This window comes from Bactrocera tryoni, chromosome 2 (genome assembly GCF_016617805.1).
Source record: "Bactrocera tryoni isolate S06 chromosome 2, CSIRO_BtryS06_freeze2, whole genome shotgun sequence".
NCBI classification, from domain to species: Eukaryota; Metazoa; Arthropoda; class Insecta; order Diptera; family Tephritidae; genus Bactrocera; species Bactrocera tryoni.
The window spans coordinates 54117918-54125091 of record NC_052500.1 but is presented as its reverse complement, the minus strand read 5'-3'; positions in this window follow the sequence as shown (position 1 = coordinate 54125091).

The window sequence follows — 7174 nt, the reverse complement described above, 5'->3', positions numbered from 1 at the left end:
AAAACTCGAAGCCTAAAGGATAATCAAAGAAGCACTCTTTGAAGTGATTGACTTTGAGGTACGTTCCCAACTCTTAGTACTCTGAAGACAAGTGAAGAGTTCAACTACAGGTTTATAGAACTTAGGAGAGAGCATAAGATCGTTTGAGAACACCCATCGCATTTATTTTTGAAAATTGGAACATTGCCAACAAGTAAGTGTATCACATATGTATGTATAACTTTGTATTTGTAACATCACACCCGGCTTTGGTGTTATTTTCCATATAAGTAGTACCATAAAGATGGGACTATAAAAATATATGATTGTAGTTATTACATGTTACCCATATTCTCATAGTACAATAGTATACGTTCGGTTTAATTATTGAGAACACCTTCGCATTTATTTTTGAAAATTTGCATTGCCATCATTGCCAACCCGTAAGTGTAAAACACGTTTAGTTAGTTTTTATGTAATGTAATGCTTTTTATTTTCCGCTAAGAACTAAAGTTTATAATAATTATACTTAACTGTAGAATGTTTACCGCTGCAACGGGTATGGAGCTGCTGACGCTGCGCTTTTATTTACCGTCATAATTTCAATTAGTTACAGCATACCACCCACCTAATATATAGTATAATATTATGTGTATCTCAAATCCGGAAATATTAGTTAGTACCTTAGTTGTGCTTAAATTTTATAAGGGTTGGCATTATTTTCAAAACCCGTTATAGACTGTTATCAAATAAAGTATTTAGTTAAACTAAGTAAGTTAACCCACTTGTGGTTAATTCTTACGCTAAGTTAACGAAGCATTGAGTCAGTAATTACCGGAGATCTTAAGCTATACAACATACTTAAATAAATTAATTGTCGAAGCTGATTCACTCAAAGAAGGAGATAAGGGGTGGTTACAAATTTTATGTGTATACTATATGCAAGGTGCATTCCAAAGTAAACAAGACTGTTAAAAAAACCAGTATAAATATTTTTCGGCAAAATTAATTTATTTTATTCAAAATAGTCTCCTTCTGCTTCAATACAGTTTTTTGCACGGTCCAAAAGCATGTCGAACGAGTATTTTAGCTCCTTGATCGGTATGGCCGCCAGTATGCCGATCCAAGCCTTTTGAATAGGCTCTACGTCTGGATAACGCTTTTAACGCGGGGAGCGGTTAATGGTTAAAATGTTATTTTTGGTCAAATAATCGGTCACAAGTGTCGATCGATGAGACGGCGCATTATCGTGCAACAAACGCCATCTTTCATCTTCGCGACATTCGGACAGAACACGTCAAATACGGTGCACCAAACGCTTCAAAACTCCAAGATAGAATACCGCATTAACATTTTGGCCGGGTGGAACAAATTCTTTGTGGACAATACCTTTGGAATCATAAAAACAAATCAGAATTGTCTTCCACTTTGACTTCTCCATGCGCAATTTTTTGGGTTTCGGCTCGTCCGGTGCCTTCCATTCAGCACTCTGGCATTTCGTTTCGGAATCATATTAGAAACACCACGTTTGGTCACCAGTCATAATATTGTAAAGGAAGATTTTGTCCTTTTTGACCTCTTTAATGATGTCCTTCGAATGTTAGATTCTGAACAATTTTTGGTCGTCCTTCAATTTGTGCGGAACAAACCGTGCACACACCTTTCGTAAAGGGAAATGTTCGGTCAAAATGCGATAAATCGATGTTTTGGAGATGTTTAATTTTATTTCCATGAATTTGAATGCTGATTTCGATTGATTTTTGATGAATTCACTCACAGTTTCGATGGCATTTCCGGGGATCACGGATTTTGATTGGCCCACATGTTGATCGTACTTTATGTCCTCACGACCACTTTAAAAACGTTGAAACCGCTCGTGCACTCTGCTACAGGATAGGCAATCATTGCCATGAACTTGTTGCATCAATTGAAACGTTTAGCTAAAAGTTTTACCAATTTTAAAATAAAATTTAATGTTGGCTCTTTGTTCGAAGCTCTTTTTCGCACCGATAACACAAACGTACTGACACTTAAAACGCAATAACTTCACTTCCAATCAATGAAAAGTCATGAAACTTTCACTGGACAATCGATAGCGATAGCAGACCACCACCAGGTCCTGTTTACTTTGGAACGCTAAATTCTTGTAGTAGCTTCGTTTTATACTATGCATATATATATACATATGTACATACTATAATAGAAAGGTATTTTACTTTGTATGGAATCAAATGGTTTTAGAGTTATCTCAAAGGTTATCAAAGCGCAAATATTTAAGATGATGATTAAGATGAAACTGTAGGGTTTATGGTGTCATCTCAGAAGGTAGTACAGGATCTAGTCCACCAGGTCCGTTCTAAGATGTTGATACTTTTAGCTAGAGAGTTTTAAATCAAATACTTACAGTACTTCTCAGAACTCATCCATTCTTGAAATGAAATAAGTATAAGGTTTCAAGGTCCCGAGATACATATGTGATTTCACTAAAAAGTGGGCGGTGTCACGCACATATCGCATATTTAGTAATTGATTGATTGCGCTTAAGTGGTTAAGGAGATAGGTATACTAAATTTATTAAACAGCTTGGGCACGCCTCCTTTTTCAAAAAGGATCCCCTGTGCCAGATAATATCAGTTTCATATCTTAATTCAATGTTTAGTTAGCGCACTTTAAAAACTTTTAGTTAAGCAAACGCTTCAAAACTCCAAGGTAGAATACCGCATTAACGTTGTCACGCAAATTAATTCAAGTTCGTCTGTTAGGCAGTTTTTTTCGCCGTACAATGGTACTTACCACGTTGACAACACTGCTCTTAGCATAGCATACGCCTCAACACTTTCATTTCCTGGCAATTTCACAGCTCGTTTCTTGTTACGCTGCGCCTCGGGGTTATCATTGCGATTGGAATATTGTCATTACGGATGTTGTTACAGCGTTTGTAGCTTTAAGTAGGTAGGTATGGCCACGGGCAAAATAATTGTCATGCATCGTATGTCTACCCTCTACTTCGGTGCAAGACGCGGTTTTGGTACGAAAAGGGTTTGAGCACTTTGCTTATAATTTAATGATTTTATTATAAATATGAGTGATTGCCACGAAAATATGTGGCGTTTTTTGAGCAAATGGGTACTTAATAGTGCATATGTGTCTTTAGTATAGATTTAAATTAGCCAGGCGCTTAAAATTTGATATAACGTAAGGAAATATCTACTGTGTTTTAGTTAGCTAAGTCAGCTAATAAAGATTTTGTTTATTGACATGGTTGGGTAAGACCGAACACATCCGGAGTTATACCGAATTTGGCTGAAGAGTCCTAACTAACCGCGCAGGCAGGACTTTTTAATGCACATGGAATTATTTTATATATACTGTTTGCGAACACTGCCCATTCAGTAACATGGGATTAATTTTATTCCTAGATTATTTGTTAGATTAGTAAAGGGATAAAGAATTATTCTATTTTGCTTCTTAGTCACCTTCTTAATAACATGCCTTTGCAATTATTCACCATTATAATAGAAACTGATCAACTCTTACGAAGTAAAAGAGTTTCTTTGGCTAGAAGCGCCTTTGAGAATTCAGTAAACACTTTATCGTTGCGTAATAAAATATTTAAATAACAACTTAAGTGTGCTAACATTATTTTTTTTTTGGTCTTGTATGGAATCAGTGGTCAAAAATACTTCCACTGCCTATATCAAAGTGAAGTTTTTGCAAAAGCTTTCTAAAATCTCCCTCTCTCGTTTCCCACTCCGCCACCTCCCAATGGTTACGAGTTTCAATAAATAGTATTAAATTACAAACGTTGATAAACGAACAAATATTTTCAATTTGAATTATATTAAATCAAAACCTGATTTTAATAAAATTGGATTACTTTGCATAATAGTTTTCTTTGACCGGTGATGAAAGGATCTGAGCTGAAAAGCAATCGGTTTAACAAGTCCTGATCTGTAGCGAACCGTCACTTCCTTCGTGTATAATGATCGTCGATACATCCTTATTCTTTGACTCAGCAGCTTCCTCTGAGAGCCCTACAATTGAAACTGGTGCATATCGAATAACATCGGGAGCGTGAATTCAAATTTTATGAACTATCGAAGGAAGATAATACCAGGAATATTTCGAAGTTAAATCCATTGCAAAGTTTAGCGCAAATCTAGGGAATTTAGGGTTGATTGAACTGATTCCTTTTGAAATTGAATTCAAACAGGGCGGAAATCTGGAGTTTTTCCAAATTTGTTTCTGCTCTGCATCTTTTGGCAATTTTATTATCAGTTGTAGAAGGACATATGACGTGACAAATAAATTATTATCTTCCAAATTATTCTTTCCACTTTTATGCTTATTTTCGCTGTTCCCAGGATAACTGTTTTTTCTTTAAAATTTTATCAGGGTAAAAAGTAAATGTCAAATTATTTGCTAACGAAGCTTCTAATAAGTAGATACTCATTCCTTATTAAATTGATTCGGTGATAAGTGATATTACTTCACACTTTTGGAGGTGTTATTAAGCTATTCAGTTCCACCATCACCGGCTGGTATGGTCGGCAGTAGTACTTTTATACGTATATACACGAACTAGTCCCTCAGTTTTTAAGATATCGTTTTGAAATTTTGCAAACGTCATTTTCTCTTCGAGAAGCTGCTCATTTTTCGGAACTGCCGATATCGGACCACTATAACATATATCTGCCATACAAACTGAACGATCGGAATCAAATGCTTGTATGGAAAACTTTCACATTTAACAAGATATATTCACGAAATTTGGTATATATTATTTCCTAAAGCAACAATGTACTCTCCGAAGAAATTGATCAGATCGGTTAACTATAGCATATAGCTGCCATACAAACTGAACGATCGGAATCAAGTTCTTGTATGGAAAACTTTTGCATTTGACAAGATTTATTCACGAAATTTGGTGTAGGTTATTTTCTAAAGCAACAATGTAATCTCTGAAAAAATTGGTCAGATCGGTTAACTAAAGCATATAGCTGCCATACAAACTGAACGATCAGAAACTAGGGCTTGTATGGAAAACTTTCGCATTTGACATGGTGTCTTCACGAAATTTGACATGGATTACTGCTTAAGGTAATAATATAATCTCCGAAAAAATTGTTCAGATCGGATTACTATAGCTTATAGCTTCCATATAAACTGAACACATAGTCACTAAAAGAAATGCCCCTGTGAAGGGTATATTAGCTTCGGTGCAGCCGAAGTTAACGTTTTTTCTTGTTTAATCTAAAGTTGATTAATCAAAAACAAAGAATGAAAAAACTTACCAAATAGCTTAGTGAATTTTCCTTTGAAGTCATTAAGGCCTTACTATTTTTTTGTTGGCTGTGGCTATCAAATTTTATGGATCTCTGGTTCACCTGTCATACTTGCACATATTTTATAATTTTCATTGCCAAAAATTAAGATATTGAGAAGTTGTTTTAATAGGGATTAAAAAAGAGCAAAAGTGGAACAAGTAATTTTGAAACTTTTATGTAATGTCCGCTTTGTTAAGAGCTTAGTTGATCTTTGTTGTTTCCTGTTCCTTGAACAGCAAACATTATAGTTTTTTGAAAAAGGGCGATCTTAAGTTGGAACTTTTGGCGTATGTTTGTTGTTCCAAATTGATGACCTCTAAAACCTAAGCGGCTCAGCTATTTAAAGTCATAAAAGCTACCGAGGAGAAGCACGATTTAGAGTGAGATGTGATACTGCAGAGTTAAGATGTTACATTCACATAACTATTCACACATGTATATAAATTCTTCGGAGTTCTTCTGAGTTCCAAGTGAACTGATACTAGAACAAAAGAGAAATGAAAGCAGGACTTCTCATTTTGGCTGTAGCCTTTAAATAAACTACTTTACTAAGGTAAATCTGGATTCTGTAGGTTCTAACAAGTAATTCGCAAGCCGCACAGTCTTATGATAGGAGATACGTTTGGTACTTTATTCTTCCCATTGGCATTGTGGCTAAGTGGTACCATAAAATTCGAATATCAAGGATAATGTTCTGGAGGTATCATAGGTTCACTTATTAATCAGGTTAGACCTCCTCACAAAAACCTACTCGCCCTGCCTACATACATAAACCCGCTTCTCAACTTTGAGCTGGCAAGCGTGTTTGAATATATGGCTGCCTATTGAACTACGCATGATAATATGTTGAAGAAAAGATTTGCCAAGAATGCCGAAGTACAAAATATTATGCTCCCAATTCCACCTTTTTCGATCAACAGCACAAAAGATATTTGTCCGAAATGAAAGCAAATGTGCGGTTACTGCGGAAATTTACTCGTTTGCCAGAGATGTCGAAGCAAGGACCAGAACGACAGCAGTAGCAACGCTCATACGAGCGATGGACCATTCGCAGATACACTATCAGCATAACAAAAACAATGAGTTGCAGCAATTGAAACAACCGGTCAGCAGTATGTAAATGAAAACAACAGAAACCTTTGCTGAACGGATGCGGCTGTTGAAATTGTTGTTGTTGTTTTCGTTGTGCACTTTGAGTTAGCGCCCAGCATTTCATTTACATAACAGGTTTCTCATGGTTGCTACCTTCGGTCGGTGGTTTACTGGTGTTGATGGTGGTGTAATGGAGCAGCGCTGTGTGTTGGCATCGCATGTGGAGCATATGAATTTAGAAGGGACAGCAAAAGTGTGTATATGACTGCGTACACATGTTGAGAGATGTTGATAGCTGGACCCTGAAGCGATTGAAACGATCACCGAAACTGGAAACATTTTCTTTACAAGTTCAAAATTCTACAAATTCAATACTAACAAGTTTAATGTATATATTTTCTAAAAAATTCAATATTTATCACCCACAATTGCAAAGGACATACAATTTTATTTAAAAACAGCATGAAAATAAGTGAAATCGGATGAAAACTACGTCCAACCCCCTTATAGGTTTTTTTTTTTTTTTAAACTACTAAATAGGCGATAATTCAATAACTTAATGCGTCAGGTGGTATTTTACAAGACGCCTATGTAGGACGAGATGTTAAAATTGGGCTTACCATCGCCCACATTTTAGTGAAAATTCATATCTGAACCCACGGCCTAGAGCCTTCAACGTGTTTCATCTTTAGCCGATGAATTGTCGAAATCGGATCATAACTTTTTGAAAACCCAGACCAAAATATGTGTATCTCAGTCCGTATGGCTGACTTTTT